The sequence below is a fragment of the Arvicanthis niloticus genome, chromosome 15, assembly GCF_011762505.2.
Source record: "Arvicanthis niloticus isolate mArvNil1 chromosome 15, mArvNil1.pat.X, whole genome shotgun sequence".
NCBI lineage: Eukaryota > Metazoa > Chordata > Mammalia > Rodentia > Muridae > Arvicanthis > Arvicanthis niloticus.
In genome coordinates, this window is record NC_047672.1 from 57,940,913 (window position 1) to 57,963,361 (window position 22,449).

At 44.4% G+C, this 22,449-nt stretch overlaps 1 pseudogene; it reads right to left on the minus strand.

Annotated features, from left to right (window-relative positions):
* Window positions 1-2,662: 2,662 nt before the first annotated feature.
* On the minus strand, window positions 2,663-22,089 carry LOC117720463 (uncharacterized; annotated as a pseudogene).
* Between the last annotated feature and the right edge of the window lie 360 nt (window positions 22,090-22,449).

The window sequence follows — 22,449 nt, forward strand, 5'->3', positions numbered from 1 at the left end:
ACTCACAATCCTCCTGACTCAGCCTCCTATGTGCCAGCTATAATATTTCAGGCACATGGTCTTGGTGTTACTTGTTCTAGTGCATGCATGTTGTTTACATTTGCTTTTACTTTCTTTTCTTCTAGTTTTATAACTATTATCATATAGTAAATACAGAGCAGAATTCATGAGATAGGTTCTTACATTTGTTATTTCTTGTACATATTTATTTATAATTTCATTTCAGTTTTCATTCTTGGTTCTTAAAGAGAAAAGGTATGATTTCTATCAAGTCTTGTTGAGAAGAAAGAGAGAGGCTATTCAGCTTGTGAAAGCAGCTGTCACAAAATGATTCTTCAGATAAATCAGATTTATTAAGAGATAGAGAAAGCTACACAAACATGGAGGCCGTCATGTAGGAGAACACTGTGAGGAACAGTACACCATGACAGGGACAACAAGGCAGGCTGCAAGGAGGAAAATTGAGAGCAAGACAGAGAGACAGAGACAGACACAGAGAGAAAGACAGACAAAGAGACAGAGACAGAGAGATACAAAGAGATACATACACACAGAGGCAGTGAAAGACAGAAGAGACAGAAACAAAAAGACACAGAGAGAGACAGAGTCAGAGAAACAGAGACAGATTGAGAGACAGAGAGACACATAAAGAAAGAGACAGAAGGATACAGAGACACACACAAAAGGAAACAGAAAGAGACAGAGAGATACAGAGAGACAGAGACAGAAATAGAGACAGACAGACAGACAGACACACACACACAGAGAGAGAGAGAGAGAGAGAGAGAGAGAGAGAGAGAGAGAGAGAGAGAGAGAGAGAATAGAGTAAGTCCTAGGAAAAGAGATACTGTTTTTTAAAAATTTCCCTCAGAGAGTGGTGAGCCTGGCCATAGCCCAAAGCTATATATAGTAAGCATTCAGTGGTGGAGATAAGGAAACACATTGCTCACAAATCCGTCAGAGCCAATCCCAGGAGACACAAACTACAACAGCAAAGGGCTTGTCAGTCCTTTGTCTCAGGTACAGACCTAAAAAGGAGATCAATTTGGTCTTAAAGAGGCATGTCCATGATTTAAATGGTCTCACAGGAGATCTACAGAAATTAACCAGGAAGGGGTAACTACTCAAAGCAAAGCAACTTGCCCTGGACAGAAAAGTGAATGCAAGGCACAAAGATGAGCGTTTATACCAGACTGGTGCAGTTCTAAAGAGCTTAGCTTGACTGAAGAATGATAGAAAAATTAAGGAAAGATTTGGCCTAAAAATCAAGAGTTTTATTGTTGCTGTTGCTTTTAAATAAAAATATGGCTGAGTTTCACGGTACTTACTTTCATGCCAGCACTCAGGAGGCAGAGGCAAATGGATCTCTGTGATTCACCCAGCCTGGTCTATATTGTGAGTTTTAGGCCATCCAGGGATACTTAGTAAGACCCTGCCAAAAGAAAGAAAGAAAAAAAGAAAGGAAGGAAGGAAGATAGATTTTAGCAAGACAGAAACCCGAGGTATGTGTTACAGCTCTAGGCCAGCTGTCCTGGAAAACACAATACAGCAGAAGCAAGAAAGCCAAGTAGGTAGAAAGAGACAGCCACTCCTTAAAGTTGTCCGATGACCTCTACAGTTGCCCCATAGACTGCACACACACGCACGCACGCACGCACGCACGCACGCACGCACACACACACACACACACACACATGTTATGGTAGCAATTTGGCAAGAGACAATAAGAAATAGGTACTGTCATTGTTCTGATGTTATTCAGTCTCCTCTTTCTCTTCCTCCTCCTCCTCCTCCTCCTCCTCTCTCTCTCTCTCTCTCTCTCTCTCTCTCTCTCTCTCTCTCTCTCACACACACACACACACACACACACTCATACTGTTGCGGCCCTCTCCACTCCACGCTTGGTGGCCACTGTTTCCCTGCCCAAGCTGCCGCTCCGGTCTACGGGTCAGGGTCTAGTGAGAGAGAGAGTGGGGATAAAGGGGAAAAGATGTGAAGAATGGAGACAAGACAGAGGGTCTGATCAAGTCTCCTTTATTGAAGGGAAATCTGGGGTATTTATACGCTTTTGCTACGTGCCTTGTAGGCGCATGGATATCATGTGCCTTACAGGTGTTGATATAATGTAAGCCTTACAGGCGTCTATAGCTTGGATAGCACGTGCTGCACCATGCACCTTGCAGGCTTGGATACCACGTGCGCCTTACAGGCATGTATGGCGTAGATAGCACGTGGACAGCACGTGAACTGCATGCCTTGCAGGCGTGGCTACCACATGCGCCTTGCAGCTGGGGGCAGTAAACAGCAAAACAAAATATGTGGGATATCAGAGTGTGCTTCAGCTGTTGTAGGCTGTTGAAAAACAAGTCTCATGTCAGGGTATATGGCTCAAGATGGCTGCAAAGCTGATAGCCACTTTCTGCTAAAAGTTGGCTCCCAACATCATACCACTCAAATTTTCTAGGTCTTAAGTTTGTTCATTTATAAAGTGAACTGAAATCACTAGGAAATTTGCAAGGTCCTTCCCACTTCACTGTTTTGTGAAAATGCCCCACTTCCAAGGAGGCATATGAACAGCAGCCGACGCTAAGCTAATATAAACGCAGGGTAGTAATATTCCTGCTGGATACCAGACAGTTTCTTTTGAAGATAATCTCACTCATCACCCACCATCTCTTTCATCTGCTCTTTGGAGATAGCATGTGATCGTATGCATCTGTTTTCCTTTACAGATTTCCATTGGAGGTCTCAGCAAAGGACTGTTATCAAAATTTATTTCTTTCGGAGACAAAATATGGTAGATAGCACTGGGCAAAGTTGTCACGTTGTTTCCTAGTAAGGAAGAATGGTAATCAATACACCTTTCTGTAGAATTAAACTGCAAAGGCAGAAGCTATGCATGCAGAAGTCTACTGGGTAAAGTGCCCAAGGACACTCACAATGATGACAGTTCCAGGGTTCTTACTAATGTCCATGCTAGGAGGGAAAGGGAGAGTGTATAAAAACCACTGTAGTTCAGTTTCTCCTGGAGGTCACAAAATGAGGCCAGAAGTTATCCTGTTACAATACAGCAAATGACTTTGCAGAGTAGGTATTACCATTTGTAAAATAGACTTCTTAAAAAGGTAAAGGTTGTTTCATGTTGTAGTGTCACACCAAATGTGGGAAGAAAACACAGAGGTTTTCCATGTGTTCTCTGCCCTGACACCTGCCTAGGCCTTCTTCATGTCAGTATCTTCCACAGTTGTATTACACACGTGCCAAGTGATGAGCATAAAAGTGTACATCAGCACCCAAAGTCTGCTGATTATGTTACAACTCATGCTTAATGTTACACATTCTATGACTCTACACAAACATGCAGTAACATGTGTCTATTATTACAGTATCAAGCAGAATATTTTCATGGCCCAAATCCTAGGCTCTGTCTATTCATCCCTCCACACACACTCAGCTCCTGGAGACCACTGACTGTCCTACAGTGGGAGTCAGATGCTTATTCACACATTGAGTTTTCTTCCACCTGTAAAGGCACATTGTAGATTCCTCCATGTCTTTCTGTGGCTTTGCAGTTCATTTCTTTTTAGCACTGAATAATATTTCATGGCTTGAGTGTTCCAGCTTTTCCACTCATCTATGGAAAGGCATCTTGGTTGCTTCCAAGTTGTGTTATTAATGATGCCACTACAAAAATACACAGCTTTTTGTATTGATATGAACTTTAAACTCCTTCAGGTAAATAACAGGAAATACAATGGCTGGATCATATATACAAGTATGTTTATGATGGGGTAGATTAGATTCTAAACAATAAAGCAAATTTCAGCTTCTATAGACTGAAATAGTAGTTTGTCTTCTGAGTACGCTTTCCTGTGTGCCAACTGTCCATCAGCAGAATGAACAAGAGACAGTGTGTTCATATGGTTGACTATATATATCTGCATGGAAACAGTGTTAGTGATTCTCACACGTCTAACGCTGAGTGAGAGAAGAAGGCACAGAATAGTATTTACTTCATGCCTTTGCTTAAAGCAAGTTGTTGGAAACCATGATCATGGTTTGCCTTGGCTGAAAGGGTGGGCCAGAGGTTAGTGGATGGAAGCAGGGGCTTACTTGTTTCTTGAACCCCCTTTCTCAAACTTGTATTTGTTCAGTTTTGAAAATCTGTTGAGTTGCAGATTGGCAGTATACACTCTTTCAGTTTGGATATTACACTTTGGTAAAAATATTTTTTTTCAAGCAGTGAATAGATGTGAGGAAAGAGGGACCTTATACACCATTGGTGGGAATATAGAGAGTAAGGCCATTATGGAAATCAGTAGTGGGGATCTTTTAAAAAGCTAAAACCAACCAACCAACCAACCAAACAACCAAACAAAATAACTTGTGATACTGTTCCTGCAGAAACATATGAAGACACTCGGCTAACACACCGTAGTCTGTCCATGGTGACTGCTGCACTACTCACAATAGGTAAGAAATGGAGCCTGCTGAGATGTCAATCCACAGGCAAATGGATAAGGCAAGTGTACAAAACAGAATTTTATTCAACCATAAAAGACAAATGAAATATCTGTAGAAACAGATAGCTCATTATTGTTAATCAAATTAAGCCAGACCCAGAATGATAAACACTGTTTTTCTCATATGCAGACTTGAGATCTGAATGCCTAAAATTACTTTATTCTTTTATGTATATGTTTTGCCTGCATGTTTGCATATGTACCATGTGTAGGCCTGGTTCCCATGGAGATCAGAAGAGGGTATTGAATCCCTTGGTACTGGAGTTACAGACAGTTGTGAGCTGCTATCTGGGTCTTAGGACTAGAACCTGGATCCTCTACAAGAATAACCAGTGCTTTTAACAGCTGAGCCAACTCCCTAGCCCCAGAACTCTAGATTTTAAATGTGTGTGTGTTCACATGTGCATGCATGTTCACGTGCATGTGTGTACATGTGCATTCATGATTATGTGTATATACATGTGCATGCATGTTTATATATGTGTGTGTACTTGTACATGCATGTTTATGTGGGTGTGTGTGATGAAAGTAGCAAGAGAACCATGAGGTGGAAGAGGAGGAGGAGGAGAAGGAGGAGGAGGAGGACGAGGAGGAGGACGAGGAGGAGGAAAAGAACTTAAAGGAGGAAAGAGGGAAGAGAAAAAGTAGAGTAATGGAATACATGCCACATGAAAGCATAAAGAGGGACCAACAAGAGGAGGGCAGTAACATGGGGAAGTCCGGGAGAGGGGAAAGCAATAAAAGCAAAGAATAAAGATATATATATATATATATATATATATATATATATATATATATATATATATATAGTGTGTGTGTGTGTGTGTGTGTGTAATGTTACAGTGAAGCCTGTTACTTTGTACACAACTTTCAAAAAAACCCTCAGAAATGTAGCTTGAGGATCCTTTCAGAGCACTGTGCAGGCACTGTAGACAGTGATACTATCAAACCATTTAATAACTGATCAGACAGAGGGGCTAGGATCAGAACTGATGTTGCTGTAGACTTCAGTTGTAATGTCATCAGAAAACTAGCCAACAGGCTCTCTGGGAGATGGGAGCTAAAACCAGCACCACGGCTTTAAAGTAGACAGCAAAGAAACCTGGACCGTGTCCGTGAGAGAATTCTCCTTCCCAGGTTCATTGTGCCCTTGTTCTTTTCTTTCATTTGCTATTCCATCTTCTTGGGGGCAGAGATGCTAGCATTTGTTAAAACCATGATGTCAGGCTCTGTGCTTAAAGCTTGACCATTCATTCCACACTAAAAGTGTAGTTCTCAGTCTGTGAGTCACGACCTCTTTGGAGGTCAAAAGACCCTTTCACAGGCATAACCTATGACCATTGGAAAGCACAGTTATTTACATTATGATTCATAACAATAGCAAAATTACAGTTTTGAAGTAGCGCCAAAAATAATTTTGGGGCAGGAGGGGTGTCACCACAACACGAGGAACTATATATTAAAGGGCTGCAGCATCAGGAGAATTGAGAACCACTGCTCTAAAGGGTTGATGTGTGACCATTTGTTAATTTCTTCAGTCACTGCTTCTGGACATTGCCACTTCTGTGGTAACCTTAACTCTCCTTGGCCCTTCCAGAAATGAACTGCCTTCAAACTGGAACTTAGGAGCAGGTGTTGAAACATGGCTTTTTCACTGACCTGTGAGAAGCTGCCCCAGTTTGTCTTTGGAGATTGATTGACAGAATGGGTTTTAATATTTTCTAATTCTGATGTGGAACCACAAAGAACTGTCCCAGCCTGAAGGCAAGGTATGATGCCCCTGGCCAGTCTGTCCTGATGTTGTCCTAACTCAAGCATCTCCAGACAATGTATTTCCAGTCTGGAGTTTCAGTCTCCAAAAGAGCAGACGGCTCTGTGAATTTCTGTTTGTTGGTATTTTGTATTTTTTCTTTCTTAATAGTTTATTTTTTGAGAACTTATACATAAGCACTGCACCCACACAACTCCCTTCTCTCCCTCGCCCACCTCCAACCCCTGCCATGTCTCTGCTTCCAGATCCATGCTCTCTTCTTTATCAAATTACTGTTACATGTATGTACATGAGTATGATATATATATCATACTCATATATATATATATATATATATATATATATATATATATATATATGTATATGGGTTACTGAGTCCATTTAGCTTTGTTCATGTGTATGTCCGTCCAGGGATGACCATTTGGATTGGACAACTGATATGAGAGCTGTTCACAGAGAAAGCTGATCTTCTTTTTCTCTGTAGCTACTCATAGCCTGTAGCTCTTCACCTGTTGGTGAGGCCATATGGAATTTCCCTTGTCTACAGTGGCATGCCAGCTAAGGTTGTCATTATGCTGGGCTTGTTCAAGCAGCCATGTTTGTTGGGTTGTAGTGTGCATGGGTCCTGTTTTGTTGATATGTGGGCTCCGCCTCTGTCTTGCCACCTGGCTAAGGCCTCTTATGGGGAAAGAGGCATGAGATTTTGACTATGTTTACTCCAAGTTGGTGCCAGGAGGACATCAGGCTATGTGAAGCTGTGGGACTCCCCTTGGGGGTGGGAAGCACAGTCTGAGGTCCCTCGGGGAGTCAGAGCTCTAGGCTTGGAGGTCCCTGGGCTAAAAGGTGGCTGGGAACCAGCTGGTTCTCAGGCCCTTGGGCTCTCCAATGTGGAGGTATATGGGCTACATTTGCCAGATGCTGAATGTGGGTGGGGGAGGAGGAGGGAGAAGCTCTGGCTGCATCCTGCGAGGATGAAGAGTTCTTGGTTACAGCAACTCGCTTGGCTGGGCCACGGCTGGCTTGTCTTGCTTGCGTTGGTGGTTGCCCTGGCTGGAAATGAAGAGAGTTCTTCTATGGAAAATTAGATAAGAGCCCTGTGAATGAGGACCTGGTCCTTGGTTCCCCGTGGGTGGATTTCAAAGAAGAGAAATAGTTCATGGTCTTAAGATATCTATTGTCCTGGTAGAAAATAGATGAAAACTATACCCCAGTTTCTCAGGGCTGGCCTGAGGTTAAATACCTTTTGCAAGGAGGAGGGTCTGGGAAGGAATGCTTAGTTGACTATGTCCCTCTGGTCTTTAGGTACCTCATTAATATGGAGATCTGTCTTGAGGCTCCATGGCCTGTAGTCATGCCCTCTACCTGTGGAGGGGCTAGTGGGTGTTGTTCTATGTGCCAGTTTGATGGAGATCTATGACCTCGTGTCAGGAGCCTGGAGTCTGGGAGCATGGCAAAATGCATGCCATCTCTCAGGCTCACCTGGGGTCTCCAGTGATTTCTAGCCTGTTCTTGACCAGAAACCATGCTGTCCTTTCACAGTCCTACACACGTTTTTCAGAGGTCATGGGCACAGCTTCCCCATTACTCCTAGGGGACGCTGTGGGACAGCAGGCATCCTAAGCCCTGGACTCTTACAGTCTTTCTGCTCCCTCCTCCACAATTTCCCCTAAGCCTTAGGTTTAAGGGTTACATTGCAGATACATCAGATGGGATTGGGTACCACAGTAACTTGTTCCCTGAATCTGACAGGTTGTGGATCACTGTAATAGTCTCCATCTGGTGCATTTATCTGTGGTATAACTATAATTATTTAGAAAACAGTAAGAAATTATATTGGTTTACAAAGCTGAGAATTCTAAGTTCTCCTCTCCAGGCTGTGATCTTTACAGTCATGGATACTTTGATTTATAGTACAGGCATCAATATCCTCCTTTTGAGTGGGACTTAAGTCCAGTTACACAACTGTCACTTATCAAAAAGGCACTTATCAAATGTGTCACTGTTGACCCTGTGGGTATCTTCCTGTCCAGCCATGCCCGTGTTTCATAAGCTTGAAGCTGTGTAGGACTACCAGCTGCTCCACTCCACTGAGAACTTGGATAACACTGTCTGACAGTATGAGACCCAGTTCTCAGGGAGGAGGCTTCCAGGTTTGTTCCAGCTTGATGTTTCCTAATCCTGTGTCCAAAGTGTGTGGTGTCTTGAGTAATAGGTCTTATCTTCTAATTCTGGAAGGCGGTCAATAGCAGTATTGATCGTTTTGTAAGTCTGTTGGACTCCCCTGACCAACAGCTAGAGAAGAGGTTTCTCATGCCTGTACTGGAGTTTTCGTTAGATGGTCCCTGGCGGAGCATTATGACCCCAAATACCATAACTTAATCTAAACTATATATCTATATATGTATATTACATGTAAATTTAGTAAATATCATGTATAATTCCTTATGTCTTTTCAAACATCCACAGTGTTATTTATGCACCCCACCCCGTATCGCCCTCTTCCCAGCTTCCCATCCAAAGCTCCTCCTCTTCTTTCCCATCCTCCATCACAGCACCTGTTTCCTGATGTTTCTATCTTTAGATTCAAGACAAGAAACCAGTTCTTCAACTTTGTGCTCATTTCCTCTAAGTAGAAAAAGCACTGAGCCCCTCTCCCTCTGATGCCCACTGACATTTTTTTTTTTCAGAAAAAGCTGCATCTGAGACCAATGTTCTCCTTACAGATTCTACTTACTTCCTATTATGTTTGACACTTACCTCTGAGATCCAGACTCTCTAGAAGGTTTAGAGACAGTAAGGATGGTGGAAGGGAACTTATTTGATTGTTGCTCACATGAAAACTAACCAGACTATCAGCTTTCCTATATTTTTTGGAATTTCTTTGATGACGTTGTTCAAGATGTTGAGTGTTTTGAGTTGAGTCATATAAGATACCTCTTCTGGAAGTCTTGGTAATTGCAAGGATAATCATACAATTATAATTTTATGAATCCAGAAATATCTGTCTGTTGGGAGCCGACTTTAGTAGAAAGCGGCTAGATTATCTTTGCAGCCATCTGGAACCATATACCCTGATAAGAGATTTGGTTTTCAATAGCCTACAACAGCTGAAGCACACTCTGATATCCCACATATTTTGTTTTGCTGTTTATTGGCCCCAGCTGCAAGGTGCACGTGGTAGCCACGCCTGCAAGGCATGCAGTTCACGTGCTGTCCACGTGCTATCCACATCATACATGCCTGTAAGGCGCACGTGGTATCCAAGCCTGCAAGGCACACGGTGCACGTGCTGTCCACGCTATAGACACCTGTAAGGCTTACATCATATCCACACCTGCAAGGCACATGGCAAAAGCGTATAAATACCTCAGAATTCCCTTCAATAAAGAAGACTTGAGACTTGATCAGAACCTCTGTCTTGTCTCCATTCTTTGAGTCGATTGCCCCCCTAGCCCCACTCTCTCTCTTGACCAGAGCACTTAGCCCCAAAAGTGTTGAGGCAGAGTGCAGGTTTCTCAACATCTGTCTCCTACATTTCCCCCCTGAAAACAACTGGAAGAATAAGAGTTTTGTTCCAGCCTTTGGGTAAGGAGATATTTTCATTCTGTTACAGTTCTTAGTGACTCCACTTCCTAAAATCCTTGGGCTTTTGTGTAGCACCCATATGTTCCCCAGTCTGATCAGTGCTCCCCAGTTAACACTGTTGCTCGGGGCCCACTCACTTCCCAAGCCAGCACAGTGGCTGTACCCCCATCTCTTTCTTCTCTTTCTAAGGCTGATGCTGCTTTGTCTTTTTTTCATCCCTCAAGTTTTTCCAACTCATCAGTCATACTTTTTCCTAATCTCCTCACAAAGAGTGATAAAGACATCCACTCTTACACATATTCACACACCAAACACACATCACACTAAACCCCCACATAATACACGACCCCACACATAACACACACACCACCTACATACCACATACCACAAACACACTACACTCATACACCATACACACAGTGCACATACAATATACAACACACATACACCATACATATAACACACAAACACACACAACACACATATACCATAAACACAAAATACACTACATAAACATATCGCCACACACATCACACACACACACAACACATACATACTCACATACAACACATATATACCACACACATTCCACAGACATACATAAAACATACACACACCACACACATATATTAGACACAGAACCCCCACACACATCCACACCCACATACTACACTGGCACAGCTACATCTAATGGGAACAGTGAAAGTCACAAAGTCAGCACAGCTGCCTGATAAAGGTCCAGTGAAGCTGAGCCACATGGTGCAATCGCTGTTATGTGGTCTTTCACTTTTGGTCTTGCTCTCCACATGTTACATGCTTGGGAGTTTTTAATATTTGTCCAACTTGGTGATACCAAATTGATTGGAAATTTCTTATGAATCATTTATGTCTTCTCCCAAGAGTACTGCTTCTAAGACTCCCCAGGAAAATCCTGAGCATACCCCTCCTGCTTTTAAGGAGATATTCTTATCTGGCCCTACTTGAAGGTTTTCCTTATGCCCTGGAAGTTGTGACTGCAAGATACCAAGGATCTCCTTATGAGGTTCTGACTCCAAGAAGCTCTTGGAGCGTCTACCCCTGTACTTATTCAGGAACCAGATAATCAGAATAAAGTAACATAAAAATGTAAACAAGATTCCATAGGTTAGAGGGGTTGGCAGCAGATCAGATGAATGGCATCTTCCTGCTGTGTGCTCAGGTGATTACGTGGCACATAAGATGGGGGGCTGCACATGGTATGCCCCGGAAGAAAAGAGACAGCAACAAAGTTAGATTGGCTGGACTTATCTCTACCATACACAGGGGCTTATACCGATGGACAAAGAATGGTGTGGATAAATGGTAAGAGAATGAAGAATTAAGACCTCCCCTTTCCTAGGAAAGTTACCCTGTATAGGACCACTGTGGTGTCATAAACAAGGATCAAAAGAATACCAAGATTAGACATATCAATAAATTCTACAAAGATATAAAATATAAACATTGTATTATGTCAAATTGAATAACAACCACAGCAGCTTTGTCCTGAAGATTTTTAATGGACTTAATGACAACTGGCCCTTTGGCCATTAAAAGTTGATAGTACAATGCTTCAGATATGGCAATCTGCCCAGGCTGGCGTGGAGATTTTCTTTCTATTTAGTGCCCTTGAAACTCCAAGAGCTACCAGCTTGAGAATGGGCAATCATGCTTTGGCAAAATATGCCTCTAGACTCTTAGTTGGGTTATGGACCTGATGAGAAAAAATAATAGATAGGAAAAGATATGTTGGGCCTAACATGAGGTCTAATCTCCATTCCACCTTCACCCTTCAGTCATGTACACAGGTGGAGGGCATGAACAGGCCCTAGAGAGATTTACATACTAATGAGATACCTGAAGGCCAGAGGTGGAGCCATTAAACATTCCTCCCCAGCCCTTCCCCCCTTCTCCCCTCCCCTTTTAACTCAGGTCGATCCTGGGTTTATGGGATATGCATCCAGATCCATCCACCATCCGCCATGTGAATAAACCAGTTTTGGAAACCCAAGGGCTTCCTCGTGTGTTGGGGCCGTGCAGCTATGAGGAACCGTGAGGAGCTGGGGAGAGGCTTTTAGTTAATGAACAGCCGGGCCCAACTTCCAGCTGGAGGAACCCAGAGCGTTCCCAGCCAACTACCCACAGCATGGCAGGAGGAACCCTGGGATCCCCAGCCTTCTTTTTCCCAACATCTGGCGCCCAACGTGGGGCATTGGAAGCCACACAACCACGCAGCTACTGATACCTCGGGAAGGGTAAGCCCCGAACTCTTGAAACAAGCAATCTGTTTTTTCGTCCTGTGTTTCAGTTGGAAGCCATCGCGTGGATTTAAGTAAGCCAAGGGAGCTTTTGCTACCTCCTGGCCAGAGCCACTCTCTGGTGTTGGTTCAAGGCTTTCCTGGCCTCTGCTTAAATCCCGACAGCCTGCAACGGGTGTTGGCAAAGACTCTCTATCTAGACTCTCTTTAAAACAAAAAGAAAACTGGTAGCGCAGCAGTCATTTAAAAGCCATAAGGGCGGCTGCCAGTTCTTAAATCTGCGGGAAGGCTTGGCGCTCTTGGACCGTTGTGGAATCCCCCAAAGCCAATAGGCCAAGGGAACGTTCCCATTGGACAAGGCGTTTCTCCTCTTTTCTATCATGGGAAACTCCACCTCACGTAAATGTTCACCTCAGGCCAGGCAAATATACTCCCTACTAAAGACCCACGGGATAAGAATAGGCAAAAAGCAAGCCTCCTTGTTTTGGGAGGAAGTCCTTCAGATAGCACCATGCATGGCAGAGGATAATATTTACAGTCCAGACTCATGGAGCAAAGTAGATTCCCTTATCAAAAACAGAGATAAAAAACTCCCTCGTGAGTTTTTGCCGATCTTAGCTGCAATTTGGCAATGTATAGGACCATCTAAAATTGGACAGACTGAGAACAACAACGCAGCTCCTGGGGCCCCTCAGTCAAATGAACCCAAAGATCAAGGCCCCCCAAATCACCCCTTTTCAGACCTCACAGCCCTTACCCAATTAATAAGAGAAATAAAATCAATCTACCCACCCCTTCCCCCTTATGCCTTGGAGGAAATACCAAAAAATCCATCTGCTCCTTCTGCTCCTCCCTCCCCCATCCAAAGGCAAGGCTCCATTAAAATACCAAAGGAGCTTTTCCCTGCCTCCCCACCTACTTCCCAACCAAAGAGAGATAAATCCCCTCCCCCTTCTCCTAGCCACAAAAGTGAGAAACCTCCAGAATCTGCAGATAAAACCCTGACAAATTCCGTAGTCCCTTGCAATCAACCATCAAACACTCAACAACTTTGCAATCTCAGGGACTCTCACATAAAAACTAACCCCGCCTCCCATGCTACTCAGGAATCTGATGCAGAACTCAAAACTCAAACTACTCGAGCATTTCCAGTTAATATCAACCCCACCTGAGCTAAGCCACTTAATTGGTATCCGATCCAAGCCTCCAAACTAAAAGAGCTCAGGCAGGCAGTGAAGGAAGATGGCATTCATGCACCATGGACAAAATCCCTCCTACAGAGCCATATTGTCAACTTAAACACCCCCCAAGATTGGAGAGATATTTGCCGTTCTGCCCTTCCTGATCCAATGTTTCTAGAATGGGAGGCCTACTATCGTGATGAGTGTCTTCAGCAAGTCAGGCAAAACCAGGGAAGGGAAGATGACACTCCATGGGGTTTTAAAGAACTCTTTGGCCAGGAAGATTTCTCTACTGGGGCACAACAGGCAAGGCAGCCAACAGGCTACTATGACCAGGTCCGCCTCTGTGCCATTCAAGCCTGGAATAGGCTTACTCCACCTTCAGGGTCACAAGACCCTGCCCAATCCCTGCTCTCCCTTTATCAGAAGCCTGGAGAATCCCTATCTGATTTTATCCTCAGAACTAAAATGAGCTTAGAAAGAAAAATCTCCAACCCCACAGCTAGAGACCTTCTTCTTAAAACCATTGTTTGGGAAGGCATGACTTCTGAGTCTAGGCTAGCTTGCCAGGGTCTCCGGGAGGAGCATCACGATAGGTGGATTGTAGCAACCAGAGAAATAGGAACCCCATCAAATCAGGTTGCATCCATAGCTCAGGCATTTGTGGCAGTAATAAAAACAGAAAAAATCTGCCTCAAATGTGGGGAGACAAGAAATTGGAAGGATGAATGCCCTACAACCTGCCATCCCTGGGGCCGGGAGACACAGCGAGACTGTGAACGCTTGTGTCCCCTGCCCTCGAGCTACAAGAGCGAGGCTGGCGGGGCCACCACCAGTGGCACCATGCTCTTGCAGGCTGCGCCCAACACCGCAACATCTGTGGCACCCCCAGACCCGGTGCCTAAGAGCCCTGCGGCCAGCAGTGTGCCCCAGGCCCCGGTGCCCGCCAGGCTGCTTGCAGGGAGCCCCGGCGGAGACGCAGCCCCCAGGCCCACCCAGGCCTCATCACCTCGTGCAGGCAGCGGGGATGCAGAGAAAAAGGTTCTCGCCACCAAAGTCCTTGGCACTGTCAAATGGTTCAATGTCAAAAATGGATATGGATTTATAAACCAAAATGACACCAAAGAAGATGTGTTTGTACACCAGACTGCCATCAAGAAGAATAATCCACGCAAGTATCTGCATAGTGTGGGGGAGGGAGAAATTGTAGAGTTTGATGTGGTTGCAGGAAAAGGGGGTCTTAAAGCAACAAACGTGACTGGCCCAGATGGAGTTCCAGTAGAAGGGAGCTGCTATGCTGCTGATCGGCGTCGATATGGCAGGTGCCGTGGACCTCCCCATAATGCTGGTGAGATTAGACAGATGAAAGATGGAGTCCCTGAGGAAACACAACTCCTGGTCCATCGGAATCCAACCTACCGCCCGAGGTTCAGCAGGGGACCTGCTCACCCACACAGGAGCCCATATCGTTCCCTACAGGTGGTAGAGGACATGGAAAGAGCCAGCTCCAAGAGTGTCCCCCCCACCCCCAGTTGTTGCCCACAGAAAACCTCTCTGCGAAACTCCAGGACAGTGAGTAATCCCCAGCCTAGTTCACAAGACTAGGCAGGCTTCTTTCTGTCTCTCCCCTCTCTTTCTCCACGTGTTCCTTGTTAGCTTCTTCTAATTTTTAGCTACCACTAGCTCCTGCCTAGTTCAAAAGACTAGGCCCCACTCTTTCTCCATATGTTCCTGGTCAACTTCTCTACTTTAACCCCTCCTCCTCTTTCTCTCTGTCTGTCTCTCCCTCTCCACGTGCTCTCCAGCTCAAGGGCAAGATGGCGGCGACCCCCCTAGCCTCCACTTTGCCCATCCCCCAGCTCCACAGAGAGGGCTCCTTCACAGACAACAGCTGTCTTTCAAGTCACAGTGCCTGCTGTGACCCTCCTAAGACTCCTTCCTTAGGTGAGAGATTTGTACAGCCTTTCACTCTCTGACTTTTGGCTCTCCTATCAAGCCTATGTGTCTCTCCCTATAAACTTTCTTCAAGTTAGCCTTTTGGTCCTTCTCTACATTTAAAATTTCTAAGAAAAAGAAAGGTGGAATACAGGTCCTCTCTGCCAGAGCACCCAGATGCCACATGGCAGAGCAAGGCCCCTCCCCACTGCTTCTAAACCCGCCATACTGCTTCTCCCCAACAGGAGGGCCTGCAACAAACGTTCCTGTTTTTCAACCAAAAAATTTTCCTTTTCTTCCTAACAGGAACACCTAGAGCAACAATGCTTGTGTTTTTCAACCAAAATTTTTGTTATTTTTTTATTTTAATGCTGCCTTTTCTCTCTAATTCTCGTGATATATGTCCAACATTATTTTTTCAACTTTTCTAATTTCTTCAAGGTTTAAAAGCCATCTAATTTCCTTCCACAGTTTAAGTCAACGTGCTGATCACCATTTCTTGAGTCTTAATTAACAACTAATTTCTTTTACAGGCAAACTGTTGCTGCCAATCCCAGATACAAAATTAACATTGTTTTTCTCCCTCAGCCATCCAAAAACAGACTCAAAGATACCTTCCAAGACTAAACTTTCCTCAAACACCTTTGCTTTTCCAGGATCTTAACGACAAGCCATAAGGTGCTTGTTCCCAAGCAATTTAATGCTCAGTATCCAGCCTACAGACATCTCCCTGCCAGAGATGCTGCTTCCCTACTGTGATTATCCTACAGGTATACCCACAGATCCAACAGAGTCCAGCCATCCTCTGGAACCTGCCTGAGATGCCAAGCTGCTTTTTCCCAGCCACCTCATCTGACTGCAGACTCCAGAGACACGCCGAGATCCAGTGACAGCGCCACCTCCTGGAACCTGCCAAGCTGCCTTCTTCCAGCCATCTCATCTGACTGAAGACCCCAGAACATGCTGAGATCCAGAGACCCACACCAGGCTCCAGAAATGCATGCCAGAACCCAGAGATGCTCACTACAGAAGACAGATCCAGACCTTCCAGCTACAAATGAACTCTTTTGCCAAAGTCACATAGCTAAAGTTACATGTTAGTGAGGAAAACATAATGTCTATTTAGATTAATCAGATGTCATTACCCTCAAACTGTACAACCTGTATTTAATTGTTTCAATGATTCCCTGCCTTCCAAACCCTACCCTCAATTCCCATTACCCTTGATTTAGTTATGCTACACCCTCTGGCCTACATAGTGTTTTCTTTTGACCACCTCATCCAAAATTTTCACTAAAAAAGACTGAGATGTTGGGTCGTGAAGAGATGGTTTAGACATAGCCTGGTTGAATGAGCTTTGAACCCCGGAGACCCTTTAAGGGACGGTAGGATGTTCAGCTCTGTTCCTAGGCGCCCTTGATAGAGCTCTGGGTTTGAGATAGCCAGGGGACCCAACAGGACATTGCCTGTCAGGGACGGCACATTATCTCCCCGCAATCCCGGATTCCAGACTACTTCCATGTGGTCCACATCTCTCATTAACATAGAGTTGCCCCTCCTTTTATGAAAGAAAAGAGGGTGGGATGATGGGCCTAACAAGAGGTCTAATCTCCATTCCACCTTCACCCTTCAGTCATGTACACAGGTGGAGGGCATGAACAGGCCCTAGAGAGATTTATATACTAATGAGATACCTGAAGGCCAGAGGTGGAGCCATTAAACATTCCTCCCCAGCCCTTCCCCCTTCTCCCCTCCCCTTTTAACTCAGGTCGATCCTGGGTTTATGGGATATGCATCCAGATCCATCCACCATCCGCCATGTGAATAAACCAGTTTTGGAAACCCAAGGGCTTCCTCGTGTGTTGGGGCCGTGCAGCTATGAGGAACCGTGAGGAGCTGGGGAGAGGCTTTTAGTTAATGAACAGCCGGGCCCAACTTCCAGCTGGAGGAACCCAGAGCGTTCCCAGCCAACTACCCACAGCATGGCAGGAGGAACCCTGGGATCCCCAGCTTTCCTTTTCCCAACAAAGTTAACTGTTCTGTCACAATTTATTAATGACAACTAAACTTATGACCAAGAGGAAGTTAAAACACATGTCTGTTGTGCACACCTCTTTTGTGTCCCCTTCACCTGCAAAAAAGGACATGGAGGCAGTAATCGGGTATCATTACAGACGAGGCTTTACTTCTTGTAACAGCAAAAGCGGAAAAGACCCCAAGCCCGGGAAAGGCACTGCTATATATACCCTAGAGTGGCGTGTTCACTTCTGATTGGCTGTTCACTCATCACCCCATATTACGCCCTGGGATGGGCAGTGACTTTGGCTCGCCTTTTGCCTTTTGCACCTGCGCAGTCAGTTGTTTACAAGTGGGAGGACAGGATGTCCACGCCATCTTGGAATGGCGAATCACTGCGGCTCCCAACACATGTCCAGGAACAAAAGTAATATGATCTATGTCTTAGGACAACATGGACCAATTCCTGCCTACTGAGTTCTGTATAAATAAAGAACTCTGACTGCCAGTCAGTCAGGATGCTAGATTTCCCTGGTACCCATGCCTGACTCACTTCTTCCTCTCCAGCTCCTTGTTTCTACTGAGGGACATGGATATTGCTGAATCTTCCCTTTACCCGGCACCACACATACATACCACACATACACATCACAGACACACACCTACATACACACACAACACATATCACATACACACAGACCCCCTCACACCACACATACACAGACAGATCCCCCACACCACACATCACACACACACACACACACACACACACACACACAAACACACAAGAATGAGAAGAATTAAAGTATGTTGTATAAAGCAAGATTAACATCATGCATAAATATGGTTAGTGAGGAGGTACCCTGTACAGAGAAGAGATACTTCAATTATTTGTGAGTAAGACTGTGTGAGACTTTCAAGCTTCTATAGTAGGAATAAAATCAGCACAGCTGGGCAGATCTGTCAGTGAATTTCCTTCAAATAAATATTATTTTTGAACATTTAATTTTTGTTTTGTGTTTTTTAAGACAGTAACTCTCTATGTAGCTCTGGCTTCCTTGGAACTACGTATATGAAGTTGGCCCCAAACTCCTAGAGATCCTCCTGTTTCTCCCTGCTTCTACCACCAAGCTGGGATTAAAGACATGGCCACTGTGTATAACTTTTATTCTCCTGTAGTAATTGTTGTCGTGTACTACATCTGTCTTCTAACCTGGGCCTAGCCTGGAAGCTTGTAGCCTTCATACCATCTAATCTAGGCCTAGAATGTTTTTAGTCTCTGAGCTTTCTGCTGAATAAGCTCATGCTTTCTTGTGCTTTCTGAGCTCTGGCTGGCTGGTTCCACTCAACTCTTCTGTCCCAAACTCTTCTCCAAGATGACTGATTCAATCTGAATTCTCTATCAGCTTCTGACTTTCTGCTCTGCCTGGCCTCACACTAACTCTAGCAATCTGTTCTAATCTTCTGGCTCTTTCTCATTCACTTGGTCTTTCAGTCTTCACCTGTGTCTAGATTGTTCGCTCTTCAACCTGCCTCTGTAACACCCCCCCCTCAAAAAAAACTGTCCATCTTCCCTCTTTCTCTCTGTACTGCCTTCTTAAGTAGCGTCTCTTGCCTCTCTCATGAAAGTTGGACATCTTATTCTGTCTAATATTTCTCTGACTCATTACTTTGTCTGCCACTTAATTAGATGTCACTTTCAAATATGGGTGCTTCCTTCTAAAAACTAACTTCACCTTCACCGTTTGGGATCCATGGTGTGTGCTAAGGGCAGAGCCACAGCACAACTAGAAACAGGTATTTTTAGGAGATAACATGATCTTGGAGTTCACGGCATGATCAAATATTGTGCAGCAAGCATACTTGGTAAATATTCTTTAAATCCTTGCTCAGTGTTTATCAGAGGAGAGAGAGCTCTGAGAAGACGGTGCAGATGCTGGAAGCAGAGTCCTGCTGAGCAGCCATCACTTTGCCCAGTGGAAGATCTGTGACTAATCGTATTCATCTTCTAAAGATGGTTGGTTATTGATCAGCTAATAGATAAACTAATCTTTTACATGTTCCATCTCCAGTCTATCAAAGTGACATTTTCAACCACATTGGATATTCTTCTGAACAGAGATTCTTATAAATAATGTTTCTCCATCTAAAGACTGTTGAAATGGTCTTGTAAAGGTTTTAACTGGGGCTTTTGGCAGCTTCTTCAATCACGAATTCTCTTCTCTCTTCCTACCTGTGTCTCCCTTCTTCCCTGTTTTCTTTCTTTCTTCACTTCTTGTAGCGGGATGTTTTTCCCACAAGTTGGAAGGAGCTACGGTGGGAGGAGTAAGGAGAGGAAGAGGAAGAGTAAGGAGAGAAAGAGGAGGAGTAAGGAGAGGAAGAGGAGAAGGAAGAGGAGGAGCTAGAGGAGAAGGGAGGAGAGAGAGGGGAACATGGAAGCTGATGTGCACCTGACTCTAGCAGTCAAAGGTAGTTGATATATCTAGGTTGGGTATTGGGTTACATCTCTGATTGTGTGGACATCTTTTTATTGAGAATTACCAAACATATAAAGCCTTTGGATAATCTAAGCATTGGAGTCTCATTCCTACCAGGCCTGTGTGGATGGTGGGATGGTCTGGGCACAGCCCAGCCTTGTGGAGACAGTGTGAAAGATTGGCAGAGCCATCTCCCATGCTTGTGTCTCGTGGGTGGCAGGGCCTGTGTGTTTGGTCGCCTGAGCAGACAGGCTGAACTGAGCAGTGGTGGTATGCTGCTGCCTGGGGAACATGGCGGCTGATTGAGAAAAGCCAGATTGAATGCCGCCAGTTTAAATTATTACCCCAACACCTTTTTTTTTTTTTCAGACAGAGTCTCTCTCTGGATCCCAGGTTGGGTTTCAACTCACTATACTCCTACCTCAGCCTTATGAGTGTTGGGATCACAGTCAGACACCACCATGCCAAATACAACACATTGACAGCATTCCCCATGGGGCTGGAGATTTGGCTCCACAGTTAAGAGCACTTGGTGCTCTTGTGAAGGACTCAAGTTTTCTCTCAGCACCCACATGGCAATTCACAAGCTTGAGCTGAGGTGGAGGTACATTTATTGGGCAACTAAACTAGCCAATTTGTGAGCTCCCTGTGAGAGCAATTCACTGGGAGACCCTCTCTGCAAAAATGAGGCAGAAACAATGGGCATGGTGACACCCACATTTAATCCCAGCTATCAAGAAGAAGCAAAACAGGCAGAGCTCTTGTGAGTTCAGGGCCAACCTGATCTACACAGCAAGTTCCAGGGATGTCAGGGCTTCATAGTGACATCTTGCAAACAGCAATTGTAACAACAGTAGCAAAGTTGAAGTACGATTGAAGAGGACACCTCTAGTTTCTGCATGCATGCAATCACATGTACCCACATGAATGTATGTACACATATGCACCCATATTCACCGTATAAATTCATGCACACCCCCAGGAATACATACATATACAACACACACACAATTTGAAGAATCTCCCAATGAACTAAATAGAAAATAATCTGCAAATTTTCTTTGTTTTACATTGCATTTATATGACATATCTTGTAAAGTTTTTGTGTAGCATGGTGTGTCTCTAAGCCATGTTTTTAAACATAGGACATGTCACCTGCTTAAAATACACATTTAAGCAGTTGCATGTTGTTAGTCAGGGTTACTATAACTGTGACTCAACACTGTGACATGAGCAACTTAGGAAGGGAAGGGTTTACTTCCCTCACAGTTCCATACAACAGTTCATTTTCAAAAGCATTGAGTGTAGGAACTCAAGCAGGGCAGGAACCTGGGGGCTGGATGCAGAGGCCATGCAAGGGTGCTGCTTACTGGCTTGTTTCTCATGGTGTGCTCAGCCTGCTTTCTTATAGAACCCAGGACCACCAGCCCAGATGGAAACCCCACTCCCACACAATGGGCTGGAGCTTCCTCCATCCATCACTAACTGAGACAATACCCTACAGGCTTGTCTACAGCCTGATCTTATGGAGGCATTTTCTCAATTGAGTCTCCCTCCTCTCTAATGCTTCTAGCTCATGTCAAATGGACATACAACTAGCCAGGACACATGCACCCTATTCTTTAGGTTGAGATTCCCCTCCATGCCCAGAGGAGCACTCTTACCTTTTTTCTACTTTTCTGACTTATATTCAGTTCCTCCAGAGTTTGAAGTTGGCACAGTTCAACAGGAAATGTGTGAAATTATTGTTTGGCAAGTTTAACTTCTGGATCCTTTTCAGTTTGAATATTTCTGAAGGTATTTTCTGTAACGGATTTTCTGAAACATCAAGCACTTGAAAGTTTTTTTAAAGAACACAGTTCCCTTGGGAAAATCTGGAACTTATTATCAGACAGAATGAGAACATGAAGTGATACTATAGCAGAGATACAGGGTGGAATTGTCTTTATTTGGTTTTTAGCAAGATCTAGCTATTCAAGGTTTAGTGAGAGAACATAAATGTTCTGATAATATGGTGAGTTTGTTTCTATTCAACTCTAAATGAAGCAGCTGCTTATTGAATGACATGTCCACAAGAATTTATGAAATATAATTTCCATTAAAACTCAAGTAGTTGGGTGACTGTAAAGCAAACAACCCCACCACGAAATACATTATATTGTTATAACTCAATTCAACTCTTGTTATTTTGCTGCAGTTTTTTATTTCAATAGGAACATGTGTGATTTGATTGCCTGAAAACTCCTGGATGTGTATATTACTACCCTTGAATTCCTCTACACTGGGGCATGGAGCCTTCACAGGACTAAAGGCTTTTCCTCCCATTGATGCCCAACAAGGCCATCCTCTGCTACATATGCAGCTGGAGCAATGGGCCCCTCCATTTGTACTCCATGGTAGGTGGGTTGGTCCCTGGGAGATCTGGGGGATCTGATTGGTTGATATTATTGTTCTTCCTATGAGGTTGCAAGCCTCTTCAGCTCCTTCAGTCCTTTCTCTAATACCTCCATTGTGGACCTCATTGGCAACCCTGTGCTCAGTCCAAAGGTTGGCTGTGAGCATCTGCATCTGTATTGTCAAGCTCTGGCAGAGTCTCTCAGGAGACAGCTACATCAGGCTCCTTTCAGCATGGACTTCTTGGCATCCAAAATAGTGTCTGTGTTTGGTGACTGTATATGGGATGGA